The following is a 13,175-nucleotide window of genomic DNA, read 5'->3' as shown; positions in this document are numbered from 1 at the left end:
TTGGTATGTGGTTCTCAGTCCATCTAATATTTCCTCATATTACATCGGATATTACCTCACCAATGTTTATATAGTCCTATTTTATCTTTCGACAAGCTATATCCACCACAAGAGGTTAGTCTTAATGCTCCTAAACCATCAGAACCCATGGAGGTCTTACTCTTAATATTAACCCACACTTAATTTTTGCTTAAATAAAAGACCTCATTGATATGCTTAAGGAACATAAAGCTTCATTTGCTTAGGAATATCAAGATATGCACCATATTCATCTAGATACTATAAGAATTTGGTTTAGGCTAGAATTCACGCAAGAACAAAAAAACTCAACACAAGCACACAATAGACCAAAATAGACAGAGTATGATCAAAATGACGATATTCATTCAATAACTAGATTCAGAGTACACTAGGAGTGCCTAAATATAAAGGCCTCAGGAGAGCTTCTAGAATGCATAGAAGTTAGCATCATGATATGTCATACAACTAGGCACATGTCCACCAGATATGGATTATCCTCCATTAAGTATGGGATTAAGTGCGATGATGTAGGGATAAGCCTACAATGGTGTAGCACATAAATCAGTGGTGTAGAAAACATGTGCTAAATGAGGAGTGCTGATAACCGTGTTGTCATCATGAAAACTCAGTGAATGATGCATACTCCTGTGTTATAGACACCATGTGCATAATTAGTGTTGCGTAACTCAATGAGAGTTCACAAACTCCTAAGGGTCTCACCTAAAATAATGATAAAATAATGCAAAATAATTAAATAATGCATTAACCTAAGTAAAACGTAAGTAAGTGTAATAAGTAAATACTTATTTACACCAACACCCCCCCTTAAGTGCAACTTAGGGGAATGCCCTTAAGCTTACGAAATCTAGGATGAAATGCAATATGGGTCCTGGCTACTAGGCCATGTTAGGTACCCATGTACATAATGATATGCAATCTCCCATAAAGCGGGGAAAGAGGGAAAACCTCATGGGAAAAACCCTCCCCCAAAAAGAGAGATACAAGAGGATGCATGGATGGATGGAGTAATCAAGACCCCTCCATTATGACATACATCTAGTATATACATAAGAGAATGATGAGAAGAGGAAGAGAGACAGGATAGGCACCCCTCGCTAAAGAAGAATGCCGAACAATGACTGCGCCAATGAAGAAGTTGATCCAAGATTGCAGAATGGAGTTCCTTCCCTTAGGAAGAAACAATGCCAAAGGTACAAATGAGACACTTTCGCTGTGTGTGGAAATAATCCCATGGATAAGTGATGTCTTTGAAACCTGCTCAACTGGCTGAAGAAATTTTCCCAAAGAACTATATGTCTCTGCAACTGATGAAGACTCTTATTGCAACTGCTGATCATAAGTATCCGCAATCACTTCAACCTGTAAGGATCGATCATGTAGAGAATGAACAAGAGAGTCTGGAACCCTCTTAACAACTGAAGAAGGTATTTTTGCATCAAGAAGAAGAGGTAGATCATGAATACTATCCCCCAAATCTATCACTGAACCTGTATCTGGAAGATTGAATGTACCTTGCTATTTTGGACTTATCACTGTGGCGATGTATGCATGTGGACTGAACTGATGAAGTGACCTCTCATTGTATCTGTCGATAGAACCCCACATGTTTGAAGCTATTGAAGCACTATCACTGGTGTCACTATTAGTTTCCATACTGTATGATGTGCGAAGAGGAGTAGAAGACAAGCTCAGAGAACTTTCCTCAAAATGTACATCCTTCTCCACAAATATCTGATGTGTCTCAGGATCTAGAAGTCTGTATGTGTTCACACTGTCTTCATAACCAATGAAGGTACATGGCTGAGATGGCTATGCCTTGCATCCCCTAGAAGATTTCTTTGCCCATGCAGGACAATCAAAGACTTTGAAGTGTGTCACAATAGGTTTTCTACCGCACCATGCCTCAAAAGGAGTTTTTCCATCTAAGGCTAGATGAGGAGAACAATTAAGAATGTGAGTGGCACTTGAGATTGCTTCAACTTCTAATGATGGATCTAGAGACTTGGCATGAATCATGCAACTTGCCATAGACTTAAGAGTGCGGATCCTCAAAGCTACAATATCTGTCTTATGCAGACTGAATACTGAAGGAGTTTGAAGATTAATTCCCTCATGTCTCCAAAAGTCCTTAAGTCTTCTGTTCACATCCATTTTTCCATTGTCCATGCGGAGTACTTTGATGGCCTTTCTAGATTTTTGTTCTACACGAGTCTTGAAGGCTAGCAATGTTTCCAACACTTCATTCTTAGTATGCAAAAAGTAGACCCAAGTGAACCTTGAAAAGTCGTCAACTAAGGTGAGTATGTAGCAACCCTGACTGAATGCAAAAGGACCTGCTAATACCATGTGAACCATCTGTAGAACACTTATTGCTCTAGAAGACTTCCCTCTTTGTAACTTCCCCTTTGGATGCATATCCATTGAATCTGTTGAACATTCACCCTTAGAAAAGTTGATTTGAGGCAGACCTTTCACCATTTGGTAGGTGCAAAGTTGCTGAAGATAGTGGTAGTCAAGATGACCATACCACTCATGCCATAATTGCATGTTTGAATTGGATTGTGATAACAAGTCCTTTGAAGAAGACTTGGGTACAAAATGAGAGAAAGAGTACAACCTCTTGTGATCATTCACTTTCCCCACTACAACCAAGGAATTATCTCTAAGACTATGCACTTTAACTGATTCAGGAAGGAACTCAACTCTATGTCCATCTCCAAAGTGAGTGACTTGGTAGATTGATAGGATATTTGAGCTTAGGTTTGGAAAATAGAGAACCTCTTGTAACTCGTCATTTTCCATTTCCACATTTCCTTTTCCTTCAACTTCCATTTTACTATCATTTCGCATGAAGATGTGTGGTACCTTGGACTGCTTCATTGAAGAAAATCCTCTCTTGAAGAACCCATGTGATATGAGGCACCTAAGTCAAATATCCATTCCTTTGAAGAGTTTGCATTTGCCATGAATGCTTGCCCTTTGCCCTTATAATTTGAAGATTATCCTTTATCCTTATAAGCATTAGGCAATGGAACATTATGTTGTTTCATGATGTTGGTTAACTCATCAATCTTTTTAAGATAACACTCATGCTCTTCATGACCCAATTTTTTGCAATAAGCACACTTCTTCTTCTTCTTATTGTTGTCCCCTTTCTTTTTGGAATTTGAGGACTTTCCTTGTTGATTGGATTGAGGTGTTGTCTTTTTTGCATCCTCAGATTTGTCTTTCTTCCATTTCTTCTTACCCTTTCCTTTATTTGAAGAATGTCTAGCTGAATGTTGAGAACCCTCATTGGCCACCAATGCTTTGGACTGAGGTGATTTTAGAATCCCCATTGATCTCAACTTCTTTTCTTCATCATCCAACAGTTTAGAATATTCATCAAAAGTGACTTTCTTGTAGGCAGACCCTAAGGTAGTCTTTGAGGTGTTAAAAGAAGATACAGATGTGGAATATTTTGATGATAGCTTGTTATGGATGAGATAGATCAGTCTGTCATCTTTGATAGAACTCCCACAATCAGTAAGCTTTGTCCTCAGTTCATTCACCTTGATGATGAAATCCTAGATGGAGTCATACGACTTAGGATCTAAGGAAACAAGCTCATCTTCAATTTTGAACACATTCTCTTCAGACACTTTACCATAAAGGCTTTCAAGGGTATCCCAAGCTTCCTTGGATGTAGTACATTTCTTGATTTGATACATGATTTTATCATCTACCCCCAAACATATATCACCTAGGGCTTTCCTATCCATGGCTACCCAATCTGAAATTTCACTTGTTGATACATTATCACCTGCTGGTTTAGGAAGAGTACCATCTACATATTGTGAAACTCCATTATGCATTAAGTGATACAACATTTTGATTGACCACGAAGCATAGTTATGAGGAGTTAATTTAGGAAACTTAAAGTTTCCCATAATGCAGAATATGAAAGAAAATTGCAGAAAAGAGAGCACACAACACCAAGAACACCCCCCCTTTCACTAAATCAAGAAACCCCCCCAAAATAGCTACTTTGGGCACTTTATCAGTAGTGGGATTACAATGGGCCACTTGCCAATTTGGCCTTTGTGGACTTTTGATTTTGTTTGTTACAACTTCTTAATAGAGTAGAAATTTGAAACTTTACAATGTGCTACAATTCTGAAGCATTACAAAGAAAAGAAAGGCCCTATTTCTGAAAGTGACAATTTTTTCCACACAACACTTCAATCTGATGCCAGATCTAGAAAGTAGATGAAAAAATATGCACTTTCAAAAAAAATGAAACCTTTTTTCGAGTCTAGATGTGCTCGTACGGAGCATTTGAAGTTGCAATATGCAGGATTATCCAAGTACAGTCGCCAAAAAATGCAAATTTTGAACAATCCATTCACTAAAACTAAAAAATAGCTACACCAATGAAAAATTTAGAAAATTTACCCAATTTCAAAAAAAATTGCACCTGATTTGGAGTTCGAATATGTGAGTTATGGCCTCTTGAAGTCGGACTGCAAAAACCAAAATTGATTTGGAGAGGGTTTGCATCAGCAAAATATAGGGTTAAATTTGATGATTATACGACTGTCAAAGTAGTTGAAACTAGCCCTATTTTGACGTCTAGATGAGTGTCAATTTTAGGATCATGAAAGGGTGATGTCAGCAAAAAATTTGGCCTTCGATGATGTGGCAGTACAGCTTGCTGGCGTGGCAACCTATGTGGCATGTAAAGATTGTACAAAATTTTCCACGTCTATAGATGATGTGGACTGCTAACTATGCATAGGACGTGGAGTTGTGTTGGTGTACAATACAACATGGTAGTTTGTTATTGGGCCACGTGGGCGGTGATTGTCTGCAGGCGGGGTTTGAAATGTATTGAACCGAAGGATGCCACGTGGCAGTCATCCCTGGGCTAGAATGGCTTCACCAATCATCAAATTTCAACTTGCGATGCTGGGAATTCTTTTTCGATGCTGGGATCTTCTGTTGATGTAGGAGGTTATTATCGCGCCGAGCTGAATTTCTTCGGTGAATGATCCCACATTTGTGGGGTTTGGGTGCATTTTGTTATTTAAAAATAAAGGCCACAATGTTGTTAAAATAACTTTTGGCTGCAGGCTCATAGAGAACCGCTGAGTAGTAGGTAGTTTGGCCTAGTTTCGGTGAGGTTCTTGCTAGAAAGATTGCTTGGCTTGGAAATTGATTCTGTCTACCGAATTCTATGCAGCAAGCACAGTATGGTGTCTTGTGTGCACTTTGCGGATTGTGATTTGAATTGACAAAAATTAAGCAAGGGTTTACAGTACGGCCTGAATTATTGATGCCACCGAATAAAGATATTATCCTGCAAAATAAATTCCTGAATATCCACCACACCAAATACAAGCCGAGCCAGGGTGTCACTGCCAGGCTTAGCAAAAAAAAATTCTTTGACCATTGAACTGACAATTAATTTCGAAAATGAAATTTGAAAAAAAACTTAGAGATGATAGATCCGAAAAAACCTAGAGATGATAGATCCAAAAATACAATAATCAGATCAATTCATTTTTGAAAAAAAAACTCAGAGATGACAGATTCAAAAAAACTCAGAGATGACAGATTTGAAAATACAATAATCAGATCAATGAATTAGATCATACCCGTATTGCAAATCGGTGCCTTCAAGTGCTAGTTTGCAAAACTTTTTTTTTGCCTCACGATCAACTTTCACCCAACATAGGCAAATTTATAGTCAATATTCACCAAATCGATGCTTCAAACGTAATGGTGAGGTTAGATCTGGCTCTAGACGCTCTCAATTTTTGCAGATCCTTTGGATTCATGTCGAGGTGCTAAAGCATGAACGATCTTGAACGGCTATGTGATAAGAATCTCCCTCAGCTCTGATACCATGTAAGAATTTGGCTTAGGCCAAAATTCACCTAAGAACTAAAGAACTCAACACAAGCACACAGTAGACCAAAATAGACAGAGTATGATCAGAATGATGATATTCATTCAATAACTGGATTTAGAGTACACTAGGAGTGCCTGAATATAAAGGCCTCAAGAGAGCTTCTAGAATGCATAGAAGTTAGCATCATGATATGTCATACAACCAGGCACATGTCCACTAGATATGGATTATCCTCCATTAAGCACAGGATTAAGTGCGATGACGTGAGGATAAGCCTACAATGGTGTAGCACACAAATCAGTGGTGTAGACAACATGTGCTAAATGAGGAGTGCTAATAACTGTGTTGTCATCATGAAAACTCAGTGAATGATGTATACTCCTATGTTGTAGACACCATGTGCATAATTAGTGTTGTGTAACTCAATGAGAGTTCACAAACTCCTAAGTGTCTCACCTAAAATAATAATAAAATAATGCAAAATAATTAAATAATGCATTAACCTAAGTGAAACTTAAGTAAGTGTAATAAGTAAATAGTTATTTACACCAACAGATACTTGCACCCATCACATCTACATAGAAGAAGGGAGTCATCTTGTTCAATAGCCATACTGAAGACTTAATCTCACTTTGTGAGATATAGTCAAAGAAGAGATAACAAAGTTATTGAATGTTTGGTTCATTTATCCTATCTCAGATTGAAGGTGGGTATATCCTTTAGTACTGGTACCAAATAAAAATGGCAAGTGCTGTATTTGTGTAGACTATATACCATTAAATAAGGCAATTGAAAAGGACCGTTTTCCATTACCATTCATTGATCAAGTCTTGGATACTCTTGAAGGGAAAAAAAAATTCTCTTTCTTAGGTAGATTTAGCAAAGAGAATCAAATTCACATTATACCAGAGGATCAAAATAAGACTAACTTCACATGTCCATAGGGTAATTTTCCTTACAATGATCTTCCTTTTGGGTTATGTAATGCCCCAACCACATTTCAAAGAGCTGTATTGAGTTTTTTGATGATTTTATTAATGATTATTTCAAAATTTATATGGATGATTTTACCATCCATGTCAATACTTTTGAAGAGGCTAAGGATATTTTGGAGAAAGTGTTTAATGTTAGTATTAACAAGATAGAAATAAAAATTACATGCAAATACATTCAATATTAGAAAATAATAAAGCACACAAAAGAGAACACAAGGCATAAAGACTTAATGTTGTTCACCCAATCCCTGGGCTATGTCCACCAATAATGAGCCCAATATTCTTATTATCTAGTGATTAAAACTTGGTTACAATCTATAATCCCTTATAGCTCAATACCATTATAAGAAGCTACTATCTCATCACACCTTATGAAACTCGTAACCCTAAGCCATTTTATATAGGCTTTTATTAATTACAAAATTAGGGCTTAGAATAATTACAATATTTTAACCCCTAGAAGAATAGCCAATAAAAGGTGTATAGACATGGTAAGTTATAATACTTTCTTGATCAATCACCACAAGCTAACACTTAAAAGGTGTATAGACACTAATTTGTCTTTAATTTATAAAAGAAAATGAAGGGATTGTGTTAGGCCATTTAATCTCCTTAAAAGGCATTCAAGTTGATCTAAAAAAGATTCACATAATACAAGACCTACTTACACTTTCCACCCAAAAATATTTTTAGAGTTTCCTATGTCATGTAGGATACTATTGGAAGTTTATTCAAACTTATGTAAAATTGCCTCTCCTTTGTTTTCCCTCTTAGCTAAAGATTTTGTCTTCTCTTGGCCATCCAAGCATCAGGAAGCCTTTGAAACCATTATGACTAATCTTGTGATGACACCTCAGTTCTTAGAGGTCCAAATTAGGAATTTCCCTTCCATGTTCATGCCAATGCCTCTGACTCTTCTAGTGCAATGCTTGGATAGAAAGAAGACAACCTCTTTTACTCTATTTCTTACATCAACAAAACTTCATCGGAGCAAAGGTAAATTACATAGTAACTAAAAAAGAAATTTTTACTATTGTTTATGGTATTAATAATGTTTAGAATTACATTACTGGGTATAAAGTGTTTGTTCATATAGATCATTCAATAATTCACTTTTTAATGAATAAACCTACAGTAACTAGAAAAATCATTAGATGGTTACTCTTCTTACAAGAATGCGATGTTAATATACTTGATAAGTTTGGTTGAGAAAATGTGGTTATCTAGGTTACAACAACCAAACAATGAACATGTTCCTATTGATGATACATTCCCTAATGAGTACATCTTTTCCTTCTTCATAAAGAGTCAATGGTGTGCCAATATTACCAACTACTTGGTCACATGTAAGTTCCCTCCACATGTTTCTCCTATTTGTGTAAGACTATAGAATATTAAATAAGGTAACTAAAAAGGACCATTTTTTGTTACCATTTATTGATCAAGTCTTAGATACACTTATAGGGAATCAATTCTTCTCTTTCCTAGATAGATTTAGCAGTTACAGTCAAATCCACATTATACTCAAGGATCAAGATAAGACCAATCTCACATATCCATAGGGTAATTTTTCTTACAATGTTCTTCCTTTTGGGTTATGCAATGCCTCAACCACATTTCAAAGAGTGGTAGTGAGTATTTCTGATGATTTAGTTAATAATTCTGTCAAGATTTATATGGATCATCTTACCATCCATGGAACACTTTCAAAGAGGCTAAGGAGAATTTGGAGAAAGGGCTTAAAAATTTAATAAATACTAATCTATCTTAAAGTCATGAAAAGTGTCACATGTCAATGACTGAAGGGATTGTGTCAGACCATTTAATCCCCTCAAAAGGCATTCAAGTTTATCCTACAAAGATTTAGATAATAAAAAACCTAGCTACACCTTTCAAAACTTCAATAAAATTATCTCTCCTTTGTTTTCCCTCTTAGCTAAATATGTTGTCTTCTCTTGGCCACCTAAGTGTCAAGAAGCCTCTGAGACTATCTAGACCAAGCTTGTGACCACCCTTAGAGGTCCAAATTCAAAATTTTCCTTCCACATCCATATTAATGCCTTTGACTCTTCTATGGGTGCAATTCTAGGATAGAAAGAAGATAAACTCTTTTACTCTATTTATTACATCAAAAAGAACTTCATAGGAGTTGAGGTAAATTACATGATAACTAAAAAAGAGTTTCTGGCTATTGTTTATGCTATTAGGGAATTTTGGCATTATATTACTAGGTATAAAGTGCTTGTTTAGACATATCATTCAATGATTCAATTTTTAATGAATGAATCTAAAGTAACCGGCACAGTTATTAGAAAGTTACTCTGATTAAAATTTTTTGATGTTACTATACTTCATAAGATTGGTTGAGGAAATATGGTTGGAAATTTCTTGTCCAAGTTTTAAAAACTATAAAAGGAACCTATTCTCATTGATGTTACATTCCTTAATGAGAACATCTTTACTATCTTTGCAATGAGTCCATGGTATGTCAATATTTCCAACTACCTAGTCACATGTAAGTTCTTGCCACATTCTTCTCCTTGAAAGTGTCATAAGTTGGTGGGTCTTAGTGCCAAATATACCTAGTGTATCATCTTAAAATGGAAGAACTTTCATGTTAAGAGCATTTAGCCCTCCAATTAAGTGTTATGGGGTCATGTCAAGCACCTTGAATAGGTCTTTGCATGGATCTGGTTGTTCTTCCCTTGTTCTACTTTTCTCTCTCTCTATTTCCAGCCTCTTTTTGATAATTTTCTCTATAAAACTAAGGACTTTGACTTTCTGGGTCAAGGATGACCTAAAGGGTCAAGGTCGATCTCAATCTTGACCTAGGTCAAGGAAAACCTTGACCTTGACCTAGGGAAACTTTGACCTTGTCCTTGACCCCAGGTCCAATTTTTAAGTTCTAGGAGTTTTTTGATATTGGGCTTCACAAAGTTTCATTTTCCCACTTCCAAGACAACTATTTTGGGTTTCAAAATAGTACACTCTTAAATTTCATTTAATCTAGGTCCATTTCTAGTGGTTAAGGTTAATTGGGATTTAATGTTCCCATGTTGGCTTTCTCTAGGAGTTTTTGCCCTATATCTCTATACAACGAAGCCTTCTTCCCTCATTTTGACATCCACTTACTAGGAGCAATTGCCTACTTGTCAAAAGAATATATCAAATGATCCATTATCAAGCATTCACGGTCCAATTCATCAAGGAGATTCATTGTTAGCTATTCAAGGATTCAATCTCTATGGAGCCATCTTGTTGAAGATTTATCCATCTATATTCATCCAAGCCTCTTCCTATGCAAAGATCCATTCAAGATTGGTGTTGAAGATCTAATGCCATCAATTTGATACATCCTACATACATTTGGAGCATTCATACTTGTGGATTCAAAGATTCAAATACTCCACAAGGATTTCATTATAATCAAGGTGAATAGTTCAATTTACTTTATTTATACATATTACAATTTCAACTACATTTCAAGGTTGATTCCAAACTAGGGTTGACCAAGGAAAACCCCCATCCAAACAAAAAAACCATTTTTTGTGTAGGTTTAGTTGTAGAACAATGAATTGAAGTGCAGATTTGGATACCTTTCAAGGTCAAAATTTTGGGGTACAGTTGTGCCCCAAGGTAAGATTGTGCCCCACTATCTGGGTCAAGGTTGACCTACCTTAAAAAGAACATGAGTTTTCTGGGTTTTCTATCTCGGCATTTCCAATTCAAAATAGGTTGCAAAATTCCCAAAAACTGAACACAGACATCCAAAATCAACATTTTCTAGATTTACCCTACATTGAGGTTAGTATTTGTCTTTGATTCATTCAAGATTTCAAGCACATACTTTTTATAATAGATTATAGGATTTCGTCCTTTCTGCATATTCTCCATTGAATGATTCATTTGTGTATTGATTAGTTCCTTCTGATTGATCAATTTGGATCTTTCCTTTTGGGAATTTGGGTTAATGATAGGTCCTATATTCCCCCTCATATCAAATCCTATTCATTCATTTTTTCCTCTATTTGTTTTGGTGAACTAGACATGCTTACCCTCTTTTCTTATGTGGAATTAGATGCCCTATTGTGTTTTGGGATGTTAGTTTTTCTTTATCTTATTGGTGTTAGATTTGTCTTTTATGTTAAATCTTGCATGCTAATTAAATTTCTTGTATTTATATTTCAAAAATACAAAAAAATTGCAAAATCTCTTTCAAAATAAAATTTTGTTTTATGTTTTCTTAGTTTAGTTCATTTGCATTGCATTGCTTTATGAGCTTTATTACTTCTATTCCTACTTCTAATCTTTTGGTTAGACGAAGTCACAGACTTATGGGTACCTTTAATCCTGAGTCTTCTTCTCCTTAGGATCTTGAATAAGCATTTGATTATTCTTAATTCTAGTCCTATTATGGAGAAAAAAATCCTCTCACTCATCTCATGATGAGGATGATGCTTTAAGAGTTCCTCCTAAACAAGTCAAAAAAATTTCAACTGAACTGGATAAAATGGGTAATTGGCTTATTCAAGAAAACCTTAATCAAGATTCCATTTAGGCTATTGAGGCTCTTAAGAAAGATCTTTGTGATAGTAATCAAATTGTTAATCTCTTGCATGGTATTACTCATCTTGTACACTCCAATGTTAAACCTTTAGCTCAAGAAGCTTACAATTTAGGGTTGATTCCTCCTATCACTGGTGTAGAACCTTCTTCTATTCATTTCTCTACTATTCCTAATTATACTCCTTCTTTGGTGACTATGATGGTTCCCTCTATTCCTATGAGAGTTCAAAAGATGTGAATGCTCTTGTAATTGAACAAGAGAATCTAGTTAAGAATATTAAGATTGAGAAATTACTGGATGATGTATGTGTTAAAAAGAAAAAAGAAAAAGTATGCAATATTTCTCTTGAAATAGATACTCAACAAGATGTGGGTGTAATGGAGGAAAATCCAATTAAAGACACCAGTATGGTCCTTTGTCAGGATGCACATGTAGATAAAGATATGACATAAATAAAGCTCCCTCAAGTAGAAATAGAAAAAGAAACAAAGCATCCTCCAAATGAGTATTATTTCCCCCTTCTTAGAAGTGAAGTTCATGTTGGCCATATAAACCCTATTGCTCTAACAATACAATATGATATAAATTTGATTGCTACAAATGCTTGTAAAATCCATGAAGTTCCTAAAGAAGAACAAAGTATACCACCTATTTCAAATGGATAATTATGGAAGGTAATCATTCAAATCTAGCAAGATAATTAATACTTATAGGTACAAGTACACTTTTTGATCAGAGAAAGGGAATCACTAATAAAGTAGGAGTTAAAGGCAACACAAAGACTCCTAAAAGCTTGGCTACAAAAGCCACTAGTTCTTATTTGCATGAGAGCATGCAAAATCCTTAAGGGGGAAATGATGTGCATGAAATTGTACTTTCTTTTAATATTATTTTACCATTTCATATCCTTTCCTAAATCCCTTAATGCCAACAATTATTAAAGATATAGAGCACATTTGATAAAGTTTGAAAGGATAGAGGATAATTCCTAGAATACCATAATAGTGCGGAAAATGACAATAATATGATTGGGTGTACTATAGGTGTAGGAATGATAATGGAACCATTTGAGAAAGGTGTAGGTTTGGAGGTCATGGAAGTCAATGTATCCACAAATGTGGTTGATGAAGGGTGCTCCCCTTAATACAATGACAAACAATAGAAACAAAGAACAACAAAAATGGAGAGAACAAAATATGGGATTCTTACTATCACTGCAAATACAAAATTACATAATTACAATAGACAAACCCACATGGGTACCTTCCTTAGCAAAATCTGCAAGATAGAGCTGCAACTATCACCTAGAACTACCCTAGACAACCTATGGACCATCCGTATATAGAAACTTTTAACTGTCCAAGAAGGTTCTATACACTAAGCCCTAACCATTGAGGATGAGAAACCTCATATTATATCATTTCATTACAATTTATTACATGAGATTGACTTAAGAAAATTAAAAAATTACATTTTTAAATGGGTCCACTTTTGCAGACCATAACTAGCAAACTGTTGACCCGATGGGCTATTATAACCCCATTCCAAAATCCTTGGCCAACAACTACAATAGCCAAATATGCAAGCATATATTAAATTGAGGTTTTGCCTCATTTCAGAGCCATTTAGGCCTTCATTGCTGGACCTAAATTTTGGATAGCCAAAATTCATATTGAAA

The sequence above is a fragment of the Cupressus sempervirens genome, chromosome 5 (assembly GCF_028749045.1).
Source record: "Cupressus sempervirens isolate cs-2001-9-10 chromosome 5, ASM2874904v1, whole genome shotgun sequence".
NCBI lineage: Eukaryota > Viridiplantae > Streptophyta > Pinopsida > Cupressales > Cupressaceae > Cupressus > Cupressus sempervirens.
Note: the sequence above shows the minus strand (reverse complement) of the source record.